Raw genomic sequence first — 21,110 nt, 5'->3', positions numbered from 1 at the left:
CCTCATTTTCCTATCCCCTTCCTAGATCCCTTGGACCTATGCAAAGGCTTCAGACTTTGGAATTGTGCAGCATGAGTGCAGGAGAAAACCTGGAGAGAAAAAAATCAGCCTTTGGAAGATAATCTCGTATATCTTTTGGAATTCAAACCCATGTTTCCCAGTAGAGTTTTCCAATCCCAAATTCACACACCTGTTGGGATGATAAGCTTTCTAATAGTTGAAGATGCCCTGTTTTTGTGAAGGTTGGGCAATTTAATCAGCTTTTTATAACTTTGCAAGTTGCAGAAAGGATAAGATAGTAGAGAGGAGTCAGCTGGGCTGTGTGCCCTCCTGTGTGTTACAAACCATTGCAGCAGAGTGTGTGTGGAGCTAGGTGTGTTAACTCTCCTTTCAGTGCAGTTTAGACTGTGAGCTGATTGAACTGGCTTCCTTAGAGAATCCAAAGCTCAGAGAAATTCTGTTTATCTGAGCCCATAATTCTGAACTAGATGTTTTGTTTCTGTCAAATCATGAAATTATTCTATACAAAAATTAGGGAAGTTTCAGACAAATATGCCAGAATGATCCAAGAGTTGTCGCATTTCCCTTCATTATATATATTTCCCTTGATTTCTGGCATGAACAGTCAATATTTTCTTTCAGAGGTCTTTCTAATCTTTAAATGTCCTGCATACTTACTCTGATTTTGTCATTGCTCCTTCCTTCCTCGTCAGTTAGTATCTTCCTACAGGAGGGACACTGGGGGTTGTTTGGAGGGTAGGGGCACTTTGACACAACACAACTTTGCTGATTGTCAGCCCACTATTCTGCCTCTGCTTTCCAGTCTGTTAGTAAAACTGACAGACTGGTTCATAGCATCATGTTGCTCTTTTTTATAATTACTTTATCCATCTGTTTTCTCTGTATTGATGTCACAGGCATACTTTCAGCTGAAAAGAGTGAAAATTGCTGAAGGACTTTTAATAGCTCTGAAGACATCCAATTTAATAGTAAATTAATGAAACTGTGTAATTTGTAGATTATTTTCTCATGGTTTGAAATTAAGTTTTTTAAAGTACAGTGTTTAATTGATTAAGAAATCATTAAGAAATCACTTCAGATGTGCAGAGGCTCCTTCACTCTTTTCCTTTATAAGTGACTTCTCCTAACTGAAATCATCAGTAGTTTGATTTTACTCCCTTTCGGAGCCATGCTGCTATTCTCTGACTCCTTAAACTATCATGTTGGTGGAATTCTGAATTAGATCAAAATAGGAGTACCAGAAAGATTGCTTGGTACAAATAAAGGTATCATAAGCCTGTCTTTTCAGTCATTTTAAGAAGAGCTAGAAGGCTTCTTTCTGCATCATTTCAAGTTGAAAAGAATTCCTGAGGGAAATAAATAATGGACTGGGTAGAGGTGCTTAGACCAGCCATATCAGTGTAGCATCTGTAGTAAATAGCATTGCCAAACTGGTGTATCCAGTGTCAGCTTGAGAAGTGTGAAGGAATTAGTCTGGTAAGTGTGAAGGAGTTAGTCTGGTTTCCTTACCCCAGTGCAAAAATTCATTGGAATATGGTGTGCCTGTTGTGCCACCTATGTGCTACAAAGATGAATGAAAGTATGTTAAATACTCTAAAAGAACTGCTGACTTATGTTCATGCTTTAAGAAACCTCTACACATTCTTGCTGCTTTTGAATGTTGGAGAGCTCCACAAAGCAGGCAGGTGAGCCTTAGCTGATATGACTTTTGCAAGTACCAGCCTGCATGCTTAAAAACAGATGGGTTTGAAACATAAAACTTGTATTTAAACTTCTTATAACCTTCAGTGAGAAAGGGATCACTCAGTTAAGTAATGTTGTAATGGAATTCGGTTCAACTCAAGTCTTTCTCCAAAGGGAAGAAGCCCAAATGAAGCCCAGTTGTTGTCAGGTCACCTTCAGGTCACTAAAGACTGTGCATGTTCCCATCTTTGTGAACTAACAGAACCCTACATAGATCAGTGCACTGCAGTGCATAGCTCATCAGTTGTGTCTCTTGATGTCCTGGTTCCTTGACTTTTCTTGGAGCAGGAGGTGCATATATTTTTTTGTACATATTCACTAATCTCTGAAGCATTGCCATTTATATTTGCTGTTGATGTTTCTCTTTTCAGCTTGCCTGACTATCCTAGGCAATGCTCAATATAAAGTTTTCTGAAAAACTTTATGAAATTATTACCCAAAAAAGTGCTAGCAGGCTCCTTAAGTTTCCCCATCTCAGTCTCATCTTTTGCCTAAACTCTCACCTTGCTGACAAGCTTCCAGCACATGTCCTAGTTTCCAAAACTGCATTTACTAAAATAACCATTAATCATGGTCATGTTGCTAGCCTAGATTCCCTTCCTTGCTCTCACCAGCTGCATGTAACAAAAAGCTGCTTGATTTTCATGTGAGCATCTCTGCCTGGAGGATTCTTACTGTGATTTTGCTGCTGAGTGATTGGGACAGAGCTGCTTCCCTGTTTTGCAACTATTTGCAGCACGTGAGTTGAGACACCTCTGAACATACCATGGCAGAAGAGACAAACAGTAGACTGGGATAAAAATAAGTGTAATAATGTCAAAAGTAATAGAAATGTGACAAATTATCGTGAGTGAAAGGCAAAAGCAGCAGGTTCATACAGGATTCATGAATTTTTATAATTTATGTTTCTTTTTTCACTGTGACTTTTTTAGTGTTCATTAAAAAGGTGTCAATTCTGACAAATAATTTAAGAAAACTGACATTTTGGTTTCCTCCTATTGGCTTTTGTTTAACCAAGAGCCACTGAGAGTCTTCAACACCTTTCCCAGCTGCTCCTGCAACCTACCTGCGCTTTCAGAAACCCCAGTGGAAAACTCAGGGTAAAGTTTAAGTAGGATTCTGCATCTGAATTTTCCTTGGATAGAATAATGTTGTACTTATAAAAGAAGGAATTACTGTTTTTTCCTTTATTTCACTGTCCTTTCAATAGAGAACACTTTTTTTATCCTCTGCTTAGCACTGTGCTGCATTGGGGTAGCGGAGCATGCAGAACCAATACAGGAGGTTGTCGGGAGAAGATCAGGGTGTGACTGGGGCTTTCAAAGGTACCCAAAGATGTTCAGTCCAGCCCCCTCAAAATATCAAGGCAGTTCATAGAGAGACAGAACTCCCATCCCTGCCTGTCCATGACGTTCTGTTCCACTGAAAGTGCGTTTGAAAGTATTTCTGTCAGCACAGCTCCTGTGTGAGGGGGATGTTGCTCTCACCCTGCCTGAGATGACTAAACAAAGGTCTCTGTTTCACAGCTGATCCGTATGGTGGGGTTTTCATTAGCTTTTTGCAGTGTCTTTATGAACATGGAGTCTGCATCATCATCCTGCATCACTGTGTTTCTGATTTAGAGGGCTGGCAGAACTTGTGAGCTCAGACCAGGTAACAGTGTCCTTCTGGGGGAGCTGACGACATTCCTGCTGAATTCAGGAGCGTGTGTGTTCCTTGGCAGGATCACGGTACAAAGGAAATAGAGCTGCTGATTTAATTGCCTGTTAACATATTTCAGGGATCTTTTTTCACAAAGGTAGCCAGGCTGGGTTACAGTATAGTAGTGAAAGCTTTGTGTTTGTAGCAGAAATAACAGGCTGTGCTGCAAGAGAGTTAATGTTTGCTGTCATGGAAACCTGTTGCCTTGGAACATGATTAATGAGAGGCTAAGGGAAAGGAAGAAGCTATTCTTGAAATTAGTGTTCAGCAAACCCTAAGCAAGACCAGCAGTATACAATACCATGAATTTTACTTATTTCAAATTCTGTTGTCTAGTTCACTTAACCTTGTCTTTTTACTTATTTATTCAACAGCTCTTATAACCACATGTTTTTGTGCAAAGAAAATAATTCAAAGCTAATCCTTTGGCTGTCTAGAAATAAACAGCATGTTACTTGCACTCCCAGTACACTACAAAATTTGTTCAACTTTTGTGGGAAGCACACAATTGAAGATAAACTTGTGGCTGGTCTGGAATGCCCCAATAGGCCAGGGGACAGTAGCAGTTTAGCTGAGGATTTTTGCCTTTTGGCTCTAGGAGGTTTCAGAGAGTCCAGGAATATGAGGTAGGGAACATTTTGTGGACTTACCCATTTGGAGAAATCTGGTTACTCCTGTGTATTGGTGTGGTGAGATTACTGTTCTCTAATGCTGAAAGGAAACTTTGTGAGGGGAACATACAAAAAAGGTGTTTTAAAGTTGATGTCACCCTTCTGCCATCTCCTTTCAGAATTCCCACTGAGACCTCTTCTGGAGTTCCTGATCCAAGCCCAATGTGTATCATTGCACACCAGCTTCTGCAGTGGGGAATAGAATGTTTTCCTCCTGCAAAGGTGAATTTGTGTGTCTGTTGTAAACAACAGTGCTGAATGTAGAATCCCTAGTGTACACAGGGTGACAAATTCATTACAGCTTGCTGTGAATTTCAGCCGCCCTCTGGACCAGGATCTTAATCTAATTTAATAAAAAATTACCAGCAGGTCTAAGTCTCCCTGCCTTGTGGAGATCACACTTCAGGGCCCTCCTCAAACTCACAGGAGTCAGCCTTAGCTGGGCTGAACCAACAATGACAAGTCACAGGGGAACATCTTCACAGAAGTTTCAGGTGAAAGAATCTTTTTACTTCTCAAGAGGGCTTGGGGTGGGGTTCTAGGTGAGTATTATGTTGGATAACAGCTCTGAAGGCACAATCTGACAATGTAGCAAGGAGGAAATATTCTGGGAAAACGAACAAGGAGCTGTCTGGGTTTGTAAGATGACAGCTACACTGGAGCAAAGGAGGGCTATTTCTGGTGTCTGTTGTCAAGGACAAGGTGGTCCTTGCTTGTTCTCAGAGGGAAAACTGGCTTGGATAATGAGTTCTTGCTTGGCAAAGGCTGACACAGTGTTATGCTGTCAATGACAAGAATCTTCTGCTGGCATAAAGGTACTGCAGAGAGCAATGAAATATCATAAGTTATTTTAAAATACAGTAGTAAAACATTGATTCATTCTGCTTGGGTTAATACAAGGAAATGTCAACATTTATCATGACAGTTCTGTCTGAATGATGATGAAAACAATTAATTGTCAAAAAGGTTATGTCATAATGTATATTGCAATATTTATGTTTAAATCTGGCAGAAGGAAAGCCTTAGACCTCAAGAAATCTTGTTCATCCTTCAGTCCCAGGCACGATCAACTGCACTTAAATTCTGAGTGATGTTTTTGTAACTTCTTCAAATCAGCCAGTGGATATTTCAAAACATTCCTGAAGAATCTGCCCTGAAACTAAACTCCCCCTTTGAGGTGAAATGCTTTTCCTAATGCCAGCTCCTTTATTGCAACATAAGCCCAGCACTGCTTGTGATACCAAGCAAGAAAAGCCTCTATTCCATTTCCCTGTAGCATCCCTTTAAGGGGGTCTCTGGTTTGCTGTCCAGCTCCCAGGTAATGCTCAGGAGCAGTGAAGCACAAGGCTGGCTGTGCTTTCAGTGTGGGCTATTGAGTGATTTTAATCTTGATTCTCTTGGAATGTATTCAGTTGTGGTAATGAGTAGCTGGTCAGAAAATGTGAATAGCAACTAAACCAATGAAAAGCAGGAGCACAGTTCCTTTCTCCTGTTTCTTACACTCTCTAACTGCTCAAAACAGCTGAGCATGAGGCCTGGATTCAGCAAATACTTTCTACCCTGCTACAAACAAACATAGTAGAAAGCTCAGACTGCTTTAAAGGGGCACCTGCATTTTGGAGTTTAAATTACCCCCTGCCTGGCTGGCTCAGCGCTGAAGAAACAGCTGTTTCATTCCAGGTGTAGGAAAAGGGGAGTTTTTTTCACTATTATAACTCTGGAGTCATGTTTTACTGTAAAATTAATGAGAAATTAAGCTTGTTTAAATTCCACCAGGTTCTGGCTGTGGGTGTGAGGTTCCCACACGTAATTTGCCAGGTGGGAAGCAGCAGAAAAGTTCACCCTTAACAGGGAGGGCTTTTCTGGAGGGCAGGAAAGTTAAAAAAGTATGAAATGGAGTGTAGTTTGAAGGCAGACAGTGAAGGAAGGAATTTCAAAAGGGATGATTTCTGGCTGTCTGGCTTCTCCTGTGGGGTGCTGGGAGCACAGCTGGGCACAGCTGGAGCCTGGTGCCTGAGGAGGGGAGAGCTAAGAGCACACATGGACTCTGACAGAGTGTGGCAGCCAGGTTAGTCCTGTTCAGGAGCTAAGGGCCAAAACAGTGTCCCAGGATGTGTTGGCTTGGAGAGGAAATGGAAAATGAAATCCTTTGGGACTGCAGAAGGAATTGAGGGGCTGGCAGTGAGATACAAAGTTTTGCTGTTGGTTGGCTTGTCCTGCCATGCATTACAGGCAGAGAAGCCTGTGTGTCATGTGCAAAGAAAGTTGTCATAATAGCCACGTTGGCTATCCAGTTCTCTCCTAAAGGGGAAAAATATGGGATCCTAAATATTTGCAGATTACTCTGGTAAAAGGAAAAACAAGCAGAAAGGCAAATGGATTCATAGAGAGAAAGAAGCTCCATTTTCCTTCTGTTCCTTAATGAAAATACAAAATTTGTTTATAAATGTACTGATGGCTGTTGAGGGGTTTCTGCCATTTCTCCTAGTAATGACTTTGTATAGGTGCTGGGGGCTGTGTGTGTGTGAGGCCAAGCAGTAAGTGTGGCACGAGTCAGATGGAGTGAAAATGCTCACTGCTCCCCTTCTGCTCCAAGGTGATGCCAGCCAGGAGCAGGAGGGAGGTCCTCAGGTCTCTGGCACGCAGCTTCCCCTTGGCACAGGTTGGGGAAGCAGGAAATCTCCTCGTCAGGGGTGGCAGCCAAGAGCATTAGAGCAGTCCCCAGTACCAGGTGGAGTGGAGGCAGACTGCCCTGCTTCCAGCAGCTGCAGGAGCAGGGCAGAGAGGGTGAGCAACCCTCGGGAAGGAGAGGCTTTTGCAAGGGGGAGGATTGAGAAGGAGGGTCTTCAGGTGCAGTCTGCACACCATTTGGAGGGGAATATTTTCAGTGGTGTTGTCCACAGCTTTCACTCATCCTGCTGTCTTTATGCATCGCTTCTGCCCCCATTCTCTTTACCACCTTTTTTTTTTGGTAAACCTTCCCTGTTTCCTCCAGCCTGGTTTTCCTTCCTTTCCTTTTCCTCATGTCTAGTCTTGAATAAACTCTCCTTCACCTCCTGTCTCTTCCTTTCTCTACTCATTTTGAGCTGACTTTCCACAGAGGGAAAGCAAGGCTCTGTCTCTGGAGGGACAGTGGAACCCAGGAGCTGTGTTCTGCTCAGCCCTCAGCTCCTGCTGATGGCACTTCCAGAAACTCTCTCTTGTCTCCTTTGTGTGTGTGCTTCTGCCAAGAATGCAAAGTTGGAAGGCCTTGTTTGAGGAATGACCGTGTTTCTGGTGTTGTATTTCCCATTTCTCCTCCCTGAGTAACTGCAGAGCTTGGTCTAGCTCAGGTGAATTTTGCAGTTTGTGATGCTTTGCATAGGGTGTTTCTGCTACTAGATCAGATAGCAGCTTGGTGCTTTTCCAAACTGGAATGTTATTTAGGGCCCAAATATGAGATTAAGAGCCATATGGAAAACTCTTAAGACTTCATTGTTAATCAGTTCTAGAAAGATGAGCAAGAAGAATGTTTTCACTCACATTTTTAGCATGTTTGTTGTCCAGAGTTAACTCAGACACCCAGAGGGTATTTTTCCTATGAACTTTCCATCTCTGCTGCAGATCTGTTTGAGAAAACTGATTTGGAATGCAGGTAAACAGAGACCCCACAGAAGAGCAAGCAGTTAAACCAAGCCAAGGCTAAGAATGCTAACAGAGCCAAAAGGTCAGACAGGAAACCCATTTCACACCAAAATGACAGAAAGATGGTGTTGATTTTGTTGATAATTTTTAAATAGAAAAGTGTGTTGGGCAGAGGCCGGTGTCATGGCAACCCTTGGCCTGTGTGTAACAGGATTTTTTGCACCTTTTTGGTTACATATGTTTGGTCTGTCATTTCAGTCATCCTTGCCTTGGGGAAAGGAGCTCAGGTGGGAGCACAGCCATACCCTGGCAGTATTTCCCATGTCTGGCACAAACCCTGTGTGTGTGGACAGCCCCACGTTGCCCCATGCGCTTTCCAAAGCTCCACTCTGCTCCCCAACTCACTGACTTTGGGGAAGAGATGGAGCTAACAGCAGTATTTCTGCTTGCAGTGCCGTGCTGGGGAGGTCAGCATTCAGGAGCTGTAAGTGATGCTGCCCTCCAGGCAGCCAGGATCGGAGCTAAATATATCCCCTGTCCCTGCCACTGCTGTTCCCAGCTGAGGAGTGAGAGCTGCTGCCTGTGCTTGGAGGAGGCTGGGGCTTGGCTGTGCTGCCTAAAGCTAGCAGAGAAAGTATGTATCACAGATGTTAGTAATTAATCCCATGTAAGAGCTAAATCTCAAGTTACCCAGCTTGTTCCCCTCTCCATCACTTTGCCTCAGTCCAAATAACAGGAATTGCAGTCTCAAGTAAAAATCTGTGTTTTAACTACATAGAAATAGCACCTTTCTAGGTTACTTCTGCTTTTAACTCTTATGGCTCTCACTCCCCATTTGTTTCATAAATTCAGGGCTGTGTTCATGTATGATTTTTTCATGTCTTCACATTTCACATGACCTTAGCAAGGCACAGAGGACTGAGGGTCTGGAGTTTGGTAGCACCAGACTTGTTGGTGCTTCTCTTCCTGTCTGTTTGGGCACCCTTATCAGATGTTACTGGGCAGCATCATTTGGGCATTTTCAGGACTGATGAACAACTACTTTGGGTTGTGTCAGCATCTGGTGGAAGCCCTCCCACCTTGCCCTGAGCATGGGGAGGGCCAGGACGGGCGTGTGCTCACCGCCCTGCCGAGCTCTGCTGAGCTGGGAGGCTCCTGTGGGTGCACAAGCAGGGCTCACCAGAAGGCCTGAGGCCGGGAGGTTTGTTTTCATTTTTCAGTCAGTATCTGATAAATCAGTGTGCCTGAAGAAGTTTGTTTATGGTCTTGGTACTCATCAGAAGAGTTTGCCCTTGGAAGGTGCTGTGGGTGCATATGAAGGGTGCAGCTCCTCGGGCAGCAGCAGAGATGACCCCTGACCAAACCCCTGTGTTTGGGAGGAAGTTCAGGCTGTTATGTTGATACCTTTTTTTATCTTTTTAATGAAACCTCCTTCCTGCCATTTCAGAGGAGAGGAGGCTTTGACGTCATGTGCTGATGAGTCAGTGCTGTTAACAGGCCAGCAAGCAGGGATTGAGAGTGCTGGCTGGAGCAGCTGCTCTGTTAATCATTCACAAAAAGCCCAGAGAAAGCTCAAGGGGAATGCTTGTGAATAATTAAATTTCTGTTTTCATTATGAAGATGCAGTTGATTTACCTGGATCTGCTAGAACCCAGGTATTGGGAAGTGAGGGAAGAGAGCAATGATCTCACTGATTTGTTGATACCACTGTAAATAGCTTTTGGATAGTCACTGGTGTCAGTCAAGCATAGGCATGACTTAACAATTTTATGTAAAGCTTATGTAATATAGTTCTGACCATCGTCTACATCTCACTTGCCAGAACCACTTCAACCATGTTTATGTTTTCTGGAAGAGAGTTCTTTGGGGAAGCAAATGCCCTTGATAGGGCAAGACATGGATTTTACTGGAAGTCTGGGTTTCTGGATATATCTCATAGTCAAAAGTTGTGTATTCTCAAAGAAAGCAGAGTTGTCCAGGTTTGTCCACTGATAGTTCTTCTGTTCATAAACATCTCATGAGGGTGACTGGATCATTTAGAGCTGCTGCTAAATCAGTATCATGACAAGACATGTTGCACCTGTTGTGATGGGCTTTAAGCTTCAGCTGCCAACATACCATGACCAAAGGATTCATTAGATTCTGTTTTGGGTGAGCAGGACTTTTATTTCAGACAAGGTCAAAACTGGATAAATTCCTAATAGTGAATTATTCACTGCTGAACTCTTCCTCTCTAGTTTTAAATGTCTTGGACATCTTTTACCCAGAGGTAGAATAAGATGGGCAGTTTTACACCCAAAGCAATCCCATCCCTTAACTGGTCACTTGAACCTGCCTTAGATCAGAAGGATGACGCTTGGTCTTGACAAAATATTAGGTTTAGCTTTGCCTACAAGTTGGAGTGCTGAGACCCTGGGGAGCATAGGATTGCTTACAAACACTGACTTTAATTACCTATACAATGTGATGAGAAAGTTGTTCTGCCTGTGAGACAAATAACGATTAAGAAAGCCCACACAACAAAACCATTTGAGTCTGATGAACATTTCTTTGGGCATTGTTTTCATGGACCTGTGAAAGCCCACAGATATGTAGGCAGAACCTAATTAGCTACAGCTGTTGAAAGAGAAACTTTGAAATGATTTGTTGAAAACTGACTAGTTTTCATCTTTCAGTACTGTGGCCAATTTACTGTGGGCTTGCTTTCCTGAATTGATTCGTACAGAGTTTAACTGATCATATCAGCTCCTCCATACCCACATTAGCCCCAAATTCTACAGCTTCCTATCCTCAGCTTCCTAAAATGTGCTTATTCAATGGGCTGAGTTATTCTTGATAGATGAAAAAAATGCTGGCAGATGAAACCAGATAACATCACTGTGGAAGAGTTGTCCTGGAACTGCCATTTCTGTAGTGAGATGATTTCCAGAGCCCACTTGTCAGTCTGCAGATACAGTGGCCAGTCTGGACCCTTTCAGAAGAGCTGGCCTCACTCCTCGAGCAGGGCCAGGCCTCCTGGGGAGGTGGGAGAGTGGGTGGCTGTTTAGATATTTAGTGTAACAGCAAAGGCCTGGCAGAGATGATACACGAAATCTTATGGAGGGGAGCAGGGGGGTTCATTGGAGTGGTGAAATCTGGGATGGGATGGCAGCAACAGGCTGACTGTCCTGGCTGGGGAAACCAGAGCCAGAAGGATGGGAAGAGCAGTTACAGTTTGAGGGCTGTAGCTTCCCAGATCACTGCCATGCTGAGTGAGAGGGGAGCATTGTCAAACCCATGGAAGGTGTGATCAGAAGGAAATGAGGTTTGCATTGATTTTGGCAGTAGTAGAGCTCAATTTACAGATGTCAACAGTGAGAGGTTCTGTACGTACCCTGTCACAAGCAATCAGAGATCATGAACCAAGTGACTGTGTTCCCCACAGAATCACAGCCTGAGGAAAAGGTGTCGGAGGATGGATGATTTGTAACTTTGGTCCGGTGGCACATCCCTTCTGGAACTTTTCATGTTTGCCTTCTGAGCCTTTGAGATTTCTATGTTCAAATTCCTATTAATTTCAGGGCCTGGAGAGACATATTGAAAGATGTGATCCTAATAAACAAATGACATTATAAGTATACCTGGCTTTACTAATAATTCCTCATTTGTGAGATTTGGATTCTTCGGCATCATGAGCCACTGAGCCTGGGATGTGGGATAGAGCTCGGTTTGGATATCAGAGCTTAGGGTGGTTATTTATACAGCAGAGGAAAAGGTGTCAGCAAAGCAAATCCTGTTGCTTGCAGATGGAGCATACGTTGTATGACATGCAATAATAATGAAGGTCTCAGAGCAGAGCTGCCAGCAAAAACTGAGGAGTATTGAAAATAGGGGAAATCAAACAGGAACTTATGAAGTGTGGGAATAAAAAAAATCAAAAGGAGGAAACTAGTTAAAATTTAAACTGAATATTGTTTCTGAGAATCAATATTTTTCGTCTCAAATGTTGGTTCTACAGAAGATGCTTTTATTTAGTTGCCCATTAAAAAGGGTCCTCCTGAAGAGCTGTTGTTCCCTGGGAAATCAGATGCATTGTGTATTCAAATATCATATTAAAAATAGAGAAGGATTTCTGGAAAGATGTGGATGCAAGAAAGCAATAAATTTTGAAGAGGTTGTTAAAAGCCACCCAGAGAAAATGGCCATGTGAGGTGTATTACAACACTGAGAAGCTGTCAGCAGCAAGAAATCCTCTGGGACACCAGAGCCTGGGTCTGCACATAACCCTGAGCACCTGGGAGCCTCTGAGCTCCCTCCTCTGGAGTCCTTGCCTTGTGGATGAGGACAGCTGATGGCCTTTGCTCTGACATTTCTATTACTGGAAGCATTCTCTGTGGGAAGGGCTGGAAGGTTTAAAAACAAGTTTGAAAATTTTCCCTATTCTCCAGACACATTTTTTTCTCTTAATTGCAAAGCAAGTATAGGCTTTTTTGGGTTTGTTTTTTTTTAATGACTCGTTCAGCCAGCCATTTAATCTTTTGCTCTCTGTACTCAGCAAAAATGTGTGTTTGTCTGGAAAAATAATAATTGGAGAAAGATTTACACAAAGGACCAAAACAAATTAGGATTAAAGGATGGGTTCAAGAATCTTTCCCCAGCCCAGGTCAACAGTACCCAGAAATTGTCCAGTAGATTTTGGTATAAATCGAGGTCTTGGGCCAGTGTCCAAGCCTGAGCCCTGTGGCATTGGAGGGTGGGTGTTCCCTGCTTCAGTCTCTCCCATCAGGGCACAGGCCTGGCTGCTGCCTGCCTTGGTGCTCATTAGTGATCACAGTGCTGTGTAGGAAAAGGCACAACTGTTTGCTGCTCAGATCATCAGACTCCTTTGCTCACTTCTGGCCTCTCAGTTTGTGCTTGGGAGAGCTCATCAAGGCTCCTTGGACCTGCCAGCCCCCTGCAGTCAATGCCTTACTCACACAGCAAAGCATTAGGGAGTTCTTGTAATGCCAGAGCTGGTTTTGTTAGGTGTGTCATCATTAATTATTGACAGAGCACTCAGAGATGGGATTGTGATAGCTCTGTTCTTTGTTTCTTTTATAAGAAAAAGAATAGCTTCAAAAGTTAAATTTTAAAAGTTTAAAATTTTACAGAGGTGCCTATTCTCCCGTGCCTGAGGGGCTACATTTCTTTTCTTCTAAGGTCAGAAATAAGTTTTTCTTTCATCTTCCATCCTCGATCAGGCTCTGTGGGATTTCCAGAGGGCTCTGTGTCCCATGGAAGCCAGCATATCAGATGACTCCAGTGCATCAGGTACCGAAGGCACACGAGCAGTTCTGACGCTGGTGCAGTGATTAACTGCTCCTGCTTCCCAGGAGACACGAGCAGAATCCTCAGGATCCATCCTGCCTGCAGCCCATGCTCATGGAGATGAAATACCTGTTGCAGCCCCTGCTCTAGCAGCCCGATTGCTTGTCACATCCTTCCAGACTTTGTGGCAGGATTCTGAGTGTCCCTGTGAAGCTGCTCTGAATTTTGAGAGCGTGGCACCTTGTCTCCTCAGCGAGACAAAGACGTGCCCTTCTTTTAGATCCAGCCTACTGGAAAACAAGGTCAACCTGATTGTTTTGGAACAGATGGCTTCCTTCCATGTAGTGGCATTTCCCTGGCTAAATGGAGCCTGACTAGACATAAATATGAGATGTAGCTATATGTGGATCTATAAGTATAGCTGTGAATTGGAGGGTTACGAGAATTTAAAGCTGCTGAAGAAATTATTATTTTTTCCCAAAAAAAATCAGTCAGCATTTATTATAAGTAACTCATTTTCTTTATCTTCAATAGTCATCCTTTAAAGTAAGTTAAGTTGACAGGTGACAGGTTAGCCCAGTCCCCCCAGGGAAGGTTTTCAGTGAAAGATGGCTGGGAGCAACTGCACGAGAAGAGTTTGATATATTCTGAGCTGTCTGCCCCAGTGGAGCAAGGGTTTGTTGAGTTCTGTGGAAATGTGAGCTAAACCAGATCTGATCTGGATACTAAAACAGGAGATTGATGGGGAAGTATGGGTTATGAGGCTAGAAAAAGTACAGGTGAATTAATGGCACACAAAGACTACCTTGCTGTCTACAAGTAAATGCATGCTGCTGTCAGTTTTTCTTGTGTTTTTCAAAATATAGGGAATGATTGTGCCCCAGATTCTTGTCTGACTGTATCACAGCATGCCTGGGTGGGGGTGGATAGGGGGACTGCATGTCTTATTCATGCATTCAAGCAGTACTTGAGATTTCTTGGTTTTCAGGGCGTCCGTATGCATTTCATGGTCCTATAGAAGTAATTTAGATAATATTAATTACTTGTTTCTAATACTGTTGTGCTGGAGGGGGCCTTCAGAGGCCCATTCCAGCTCTATTTTCATATTGCTAAAAAAGCAGGCAGCCCCAGCAGTGAAGGTCCCTGCTGCAGGGTGTTTTACTCCCATGTGAGAGAGTGGCCTTGGTGGCCTCAGGAGCTCTGCCTTTCCAAGAGGGACATTCAGATCTCTCCTCTCCAGCTTTATCTCTTTAGCTCTTTTCAGAAAAAGCAGCAGAAATCTAATGTAATCACTTTGGTGTTCAGAGGCCCTGGCTCAACTAGGACACTCTGGCTCAGTAAGGGGAAACGCTGCTTCATGACTCACTTCCACCTCTCTTCACTGAGTCACTGTTCATCCCTGCTGCTAGAATTACCTGAAAGAGTCTGACTGCATTCCTGGGCACTTGGAGTCTACCTAACTTCAGTGAACTGGAGGGACTTCACTCAAATATGGGAGCTTGTTGTCCCCTCCAAAACACCATGAACGGTAGAGATTTAGCAAGTGTGTTTGAAAGCCTGGCTTAAAAATGTACAGGTTTCCTTTGGCTGGTAGGTCATCACTGAAAAAGGACTGAAACACAGCCACGAGGACTTCAAAGGAGTTCACATCTGAGCTACACCTGAATTTCTCTTTCACAGCTTGGGCAAGTTTCCAGAGCAGAAACAAACTCAGATATGGATTTTAAATATCATCAGCCTTGCAAGTCAAGCAGCAAGTTCAAGTGCACAGTGAAGGAAGCACCTTGACTGAGTGCCCAGCCATATTTATGTGCCTTTGAACTCCTGGTCCTGAGCAGGAGGGGAATAACCCTCAGGAACACCTCCACCCTGCCCCTTTGGGAGACCCTCAGCTTTCCTCTTCCTGGGTTTACTTCTGGTTCCTTGAGCTCTTTTTTTTCATTTGCTGGTTCTGCTTCCAGAAGTGCTGCCAGCTCCCCAAACATTTGTCTTTCCTGTTAGGTGTCCCAGTGCCCATGGTGACTGTATCCCACAAGTCTCCCTGGTGCAGCTGCAAGACCACAAGCTGATGTGGTCTTAGGTGTGAGCCTGCTCAGCCTCTCCTCACATAATCCATCCACACATGGCATGAGATCAAAGTATTTTAAAAGCAAACCCAGTTCATTACAAGATAAAGATTTTTCTGAAACAAACTTTAGTATGTGTTTAAAGGATTAGTTCATCTTTCTTCACTCAAAGGTTTTTTTGTTCTTCATCAATATTTAAGTCATCCTATTTTAAGAAATTTAGATGAAAACTAACTTAACACACTATACCCCAGCATTCTTATAAAAAATGCTCACCTGTTTAAACGTCTTTACAAAATGTAGGGTATAAATACCAGCATCAGCACTGAGACTGAAATAAAGCTAGATGCATCATTTATTTCTCAGTGAAGTTAGGCTATCCAGCTCCCCAAATCCATAGGTTTTTATTCTTTTTCTTGTGATTCCATCACCTAAGGCACCAATTATGTAGCAAGGTAATATAATGTAACATACCTTCATGCAGACCTAATCTTTAGTTTCAGTATTTCCAAAGGAGACCTCCCAGCCTGCTTGGAGCAACCTTCCAGAAGGCAAAGTCATTATTCAGAGACCTGCTTTACACAGACATCTTTTCTGCTCCCAGGTAAAAGTGTTCCTGGTCATGAGGGTTGTTGACCCTCTCCAGATACTTTCATTTATCAGCCCAGCTGCTAGTCCAGAACAGCTTTGGGGTTTTTCACTTTGCTAAGATCTAGTGACCAGTCAAGTGACCAAAGGAGGGTCAGAGCACCTGCAGAGCTGCTGGCTGCCTTCCCAGCCCCGTGCTGGTTGTGTCTGGCTCCTGCACAGATCCAGTGGCAGCAGCCAGGAGAGGGGCTGAGACCTTCCTTGCCCCAAAAAGTTGATACAACCCCTGTAACAAGCACAGAATGTTACTGGAAGAAGGTCTTACTGTATTATGTAAGGCAGCAAGGAAATTAGCAGGAAACAAAGCAAAACCTGGCTCCATTAAATCTGATTAGTAGTTTTTGCCAGTGAATGCTGGCAGCACAGAGATTTTGTGTTGTTTCACAGAGGTTGGCTGACAGTAAGTGATTGAGGCTGAGCAAGGAGTGCTTGATTTACATGTGCTGTGCCCTAAACAATCTTGATGTTCATGTGAGTTTAAATGTTCCTCAAGTCTGTGAAGAAGTGAGTCCCTGAAAATTAACTTTCAAAGGCTGGAAATGTATTTTCCAGGTCCCTGTTTTTTTTGGCCTTGCTCATAATAGGATGCATCCTTCTCTCTGATTAAGGTGTTTATGAGCTATATATTGCCAGATAAACACAAATAAATGAGATTGATTTATGAGTTATCAGCCCTCAGTAATTCTTGAAGATTGATGCAGTCTTGGTGTGGTTTGGGTTGCACCTGCAGTGCAGCCACTTGAAGGTGTCTGTACCCTTCTTGTAGCTCTCTTTTCCCTCTGGGAGGGAGAACTGACCATTCCTGAAGCCTGAACCTGGCTTCTGAATTTCAAATTTGCTTCTGAATTTCAAGTTTGCTTTTTATTTGTTATATTTGACATATCTTATGAAGTGACATATTAGTGGATATTGAATATTGCTGAATATTAGGGCCTCTGTTCTCAGTTCTACGGCCATATTTTGGTTAGACCTCTTTTCCATCATTTAACACATATTAAAATACAATGTATGTTTTGGAACAGAAAATTAAGTGCTATAAATCTATCTGAAAACTAATAGCTACCAGAAGCTAAATTTACATCTGTGAGCAGCCAGGGGTTTGTTGTTTGGGCAGGCAAGTTTTCAGCCAATTCTCTGGATGAGATGCAGAGAGGTTGCATCATTGCAAGGCTCTGGCTGGCAAAACATGCCATAAGAGCAGAACACTGTTGCTTAGCGACTTGTGGAGGATGATTAACCCTTTCCTAGAACTCCCAATATTCCTATGGAAGCCCTCCTGAGCCATCATTCTGGACAATAATTGAATATGAAGAAACTACTCTAATATCTTTAGCTATTAGATGTATTGATGTATTAATCATTAATGTTTAATGAAGGACTGTCTTAATCTTACCATTAGTTACCAAAGGAGATCACTAAATCAAAAGCCATTTGTCCATGGTATGATGTGTAATTATTGCAAAGGAAGGCTCGTATAATTACAGTAAAGGTGGAGTAAGAAGTGATTAAAACTATTTTGGGACTGATGGTAGTCAATGCCACTGCTGCTATTTCTTCACATGAACTCAGGTACTTCTAAAATTTCAGTTGAATTTAAAGACTGAGCCCATGCACTGACATTACTCTTGCGTGGGGTACCTTGAAGCAAAGTTCAGTACCAACAGCAGTTATGGAAGTTCGTCACCTCTTATCCATTTCCAGTGCAACAGAGACATTATAAAGGCCATTTCCATCTGAAAACAGTAATTTTAATTAAAAACATAATTAGTCCTTGATGTTGATGGGCTGAAAAAATTCTGTTCTCTTGTTTGAATGGTGCCTGAAATTCAGCATGAGCTGATAAGCAGGAATGTGTGGGTGTGGTGGGCGGGTTGGGTTTTACCTGGTGTCACCTTTTGCAGATACTACAGAGCAGAAATTTTCCACACAGTGTCACTAATGCATTACAGCGCTTGAGTTGATTCTTTCAAAATGTGACCGCTTTGGAGTGTTCACCTTGTGCAGGCTGAGCTCTCCTAATGTGAAATGTGGAGCCAGTTTAACTGTGGACAGGCAGAGCAAGATCAGCAATTCTCACAAATGTGTCTCAAACAGCCCCTTGGGTGGGCTGGGCTGCCGGGGTTTGCCCTCTTTTGAAGCAGCCTGGAAGGACCATTGACCCCAGCCCACAGTGAGTGCTGGGTGAGAGGATCCCAGCCCCCAGGCTGGAGGGGTGTCCTGAGGAGTGTTATCTTCACAAGGATGGCTTCCCGGTGTTCTGCTCAACAACAGTGGCAGAGCAACATGCTGTTCCATTGCAGCAGTGGAAGAAATCCCCCATGGGGACAGAAGTTAAAGCATAGATAGAGGATTTTAAATTGCAATGGTCACTCCCTGTGATTTTAGCTGTTAATAAAGGCAAGAATTCCCCTGGAGCAAGAAACCCTTGGTTTCACCTCTCCCCCTCGAGGAGCTCCAGCAGCACCAATAAGTTTCAGTACCTATTGATCCTCAGTTCTGGTAACTTGAGAGAAGGTGGGGGCTGAGAGCAGCTGCCATGTACATGGGCCTGTGTGCCCTCCCAGCACCTGTGTGACTCTGCTTCATCAACAGGGAAAACCATTTTGTACCTGTGGAAACATTTTGTACCTGCTAATGTTGAGATTATATTCTCTCTTGTTTGCAGATGTGACCTTAGCAGAGACTTAGAAGGCATTAGAATCAATCCAGGTGACAAGTTGGCACGAAGATAACCTTTGCTGTGACATATCCAAATGCAGGCCTTGTGCTTCTTAATTTGTCCTTATTCTGTGTGCCACTATCAGGCGGATGCAGAAACTGCTGGTGATCTTGTTTCTCAGATGTCTTATCCTGATGCATTTCAGACTTTTGGCTCCAGAGAGCAGCCCGTGTGACAAGCTGACTGTGTGCATGGGGAGTTTTGCACTACTGCTTTTTAGTGAGTCCATGCCACTGAGAGATCTCCAGGGAGGTTAATGCTGTAACAGAGGCACAAAACAATGCAGATAGTTCTGATTTGTTGGGCAGATTATTTACTGCTGTTTTGAACATGCTTTCTTAACTTGCCAACAGCAAAAAGAAACTTGTGTGACTGATATCTGAGCTGTATTCTTTCGCTGTTGTCAGTAAGGAGATGGAGCTTCCGAACTGGGATGTTTCAGCTAGAATGGATGGATTCGACTTGTCTGAAATACGATTTCTGTTGGCGCCTGTCAGAGGCAGCAGCCATTTGTCTTGTGCTGTGCTGGCTGGCGTGTCACACAGTGGGGACAGCATGTATTATTACCCTGCTCTGTCCCTCCGCTGGCAGGCCTTAATCATGCCAGCTGTGGTGGTTTGGTTCTGAGCAAATGATCCTGCACTGGGGCTTCCAGGTGTTCCTGAGCAGAGACCAGCCCGGGGAACTTTAACATCAGTGCTTGTGTACAGGGAGGTCCAGCAGTCCGCTCCAGAGGAAGAATGAGCACAGCACTGCTGTCCTGGTGCTGGGGAGGGACAGGGCTGAAGCAGCAGAGCCCTGAGCTCTCTGCGGAGTCCTGAGAGAGGCAATGCTGCTCTCTCTGCTCCTGTCTCCACCCTGGCACTGCTCAGTGCTGATGGGCACAGCAGGAGGCAGCGAGGGCTCACACCGTGGGCTCTGCCCTGGCTGCACCCTGAATGTTTCTGTGCTCTCAACTGTGTTTTGGGGGGGTTCACAGAGCTGACACACTGCAATTTCATACTATGCTACTGGCAGGAGCAAACTTCAGCTGGGATTTGTGTAGGCAGTAGGGCCACAGCAAAGCGATGTGTGTGGATGAATCTGGTTGCCATTGGGGAAATTCTTGGCATTTCTTGTACCTGCTCTGATTCAGGCTTGGCGTGGTTTTGTCTCTGTAGGAGAGCCTGGTCTGTGGAAAGGCTGCCATGTCCTTTGATAGTGAAATATAAGTGTACATGGAGTGTGCTGGGGCTGTGTGGGGTGCCGGGTGAGGATGGTGCAGGGGCTGGGATATTTCTGTGGGCTCGGGCAGCCTTGAATTGGCTCTGGGTCCCCCACAGCGTGTCGGCACACGGGGTACCTGGGGCTTAGGCTCGCAGGGAAGCCACGGCTAATTCACATTGCTAATTGTCCTAGCAAGTGTTTGTAAAGCACCATCCTGTCCCTCCCTCCCTTCTGTGCTGCACCAGGAAAGGAGTGTCGTGCCAGAGAGAAAGCCCAAACACCCTGGGAGTGAGTGAGAGGGACATTGACACCCGAGCACATGCTGGGACACCCCCGCGGTGCCTGCCTGTGCACCCGGGTGGGGTGACGCCAGGTCAGCCTGCTCCTGCATCCCCAGAGCTGGGTTAGCTCCAGGATGGATTTGCTGTCAGTAAATACACATGTACCTGCCCACAGGGATCCAGTGCTCCATTTCCCATCAATTCTTTAGTTTAGGGGGAAAATCTGGATGTGTGGTTATTCATTTAGTTCCAGGGGTGCTTCAGTCATGTGAATTGTAAATAAGAAAATGGCATATGAAATTCTAGTCACTGGAATGGGGAACTAAAAGGCAACTAATCTAGAAATTATTGATTTTCTTTTTCCAGTTGTTCATGGATAATATTTAGCCACCCCCAGCTGTGCTTGCACACTCCTGTGAACACAAAATGTGAGACAGGCAATAAGAAGTGGATGATTTCATTTTAACATCCTTTAATTAGTGCAGAAAATAGCCTGTCGCCCATATCTGAAGTGGAAGGGCTGCACACTGAAGCGTTCCCCGTGATGAAATAATGTGTGATTCCAGGTGAGGCTCGCTTTTTCAGTGCTGTCAACAGTGAGCCCTGGGGAGTTTGTTCTTTCCAGCTGGATGATAGCAAGTGACAGATTTCTTAATATTTGTTACAGTGTTGATGCCTCTCACTGCATGGCACATCAGGAGAAAAAGATTCACTGCTCTGAATAGCTGAACCTGGCCTTTTTGTTCTCACCACTGGATTTTAGTGGTATAGCTTAAAATGTAAAGCCTGTGACATGAGATTATTAAAAGTTCTTTCGTTAGGCTGTAAACAACTGTATTTTAAATTGTATTAAATTCATTGTGCTTCAGACAAGAACCCTGTCTAATGCCACAATGCTATAGAACACAGAAATTTTTGCAGGTAACTTTTGCACAAAGCCATAGACAGTTGATTTCAGCCACAATAAAAGGGGCACAATGTGTGACAATACAATGTCACATTTCTCTTTTACTTGTGGTTTATTTTGAGTAGTTTCCTATCCTGTGAGTTGTTGGCCTTCGTGCCCCCTTCAAACCTGCTGAAAATTTTATGTCTTTTTTTTTTATAGCAAAGAGGCCTCTCAGTCTTGAACACTTAATGTTCA

At 43.8% G+C, this 21,110-nt stretch overlaps 1 protein-coding gene across 1 annotated transcript in view; it reads left to right on the top strand.

The window, feature by feature from the left end:
• Window positions 1–4,560: 4,560 nt before the first annotated feature.
• The window catches only part of SCG2 (secretogranin II), a 35,519-nt gene continuing 18,969 nt past the window's right edge, over window positions 4,561–21,110 (top strand). The window contains exon 1 of the mRNA XM_058844461.1: window positions 4,561–4,630. The gene's annotated coding sequence lies outside the window, so the exon portion shown is untranslated. The remainder of the gene's footprint in view (window positions 4,631–21,110) is intronic.

The sequence above is a fragment of the Poecile atricapillus genome, chromosome 8 (genome assembly GCF_030490865.1).
Source record: "Poecile atricapillus isolate bPoeAtr1 chromosome 8, bPoeAtr1.hap1, whole genome shotgun sequence".
Lineage (NCBI taxonomy): Eukaryota > Metazoa > Chordata > Aves > Passeriformes > Paridae > Poecile > Poecile atricapillus.
This window is presented reverse-complemented; position numbering and strand designations above follow the sequence as displayed.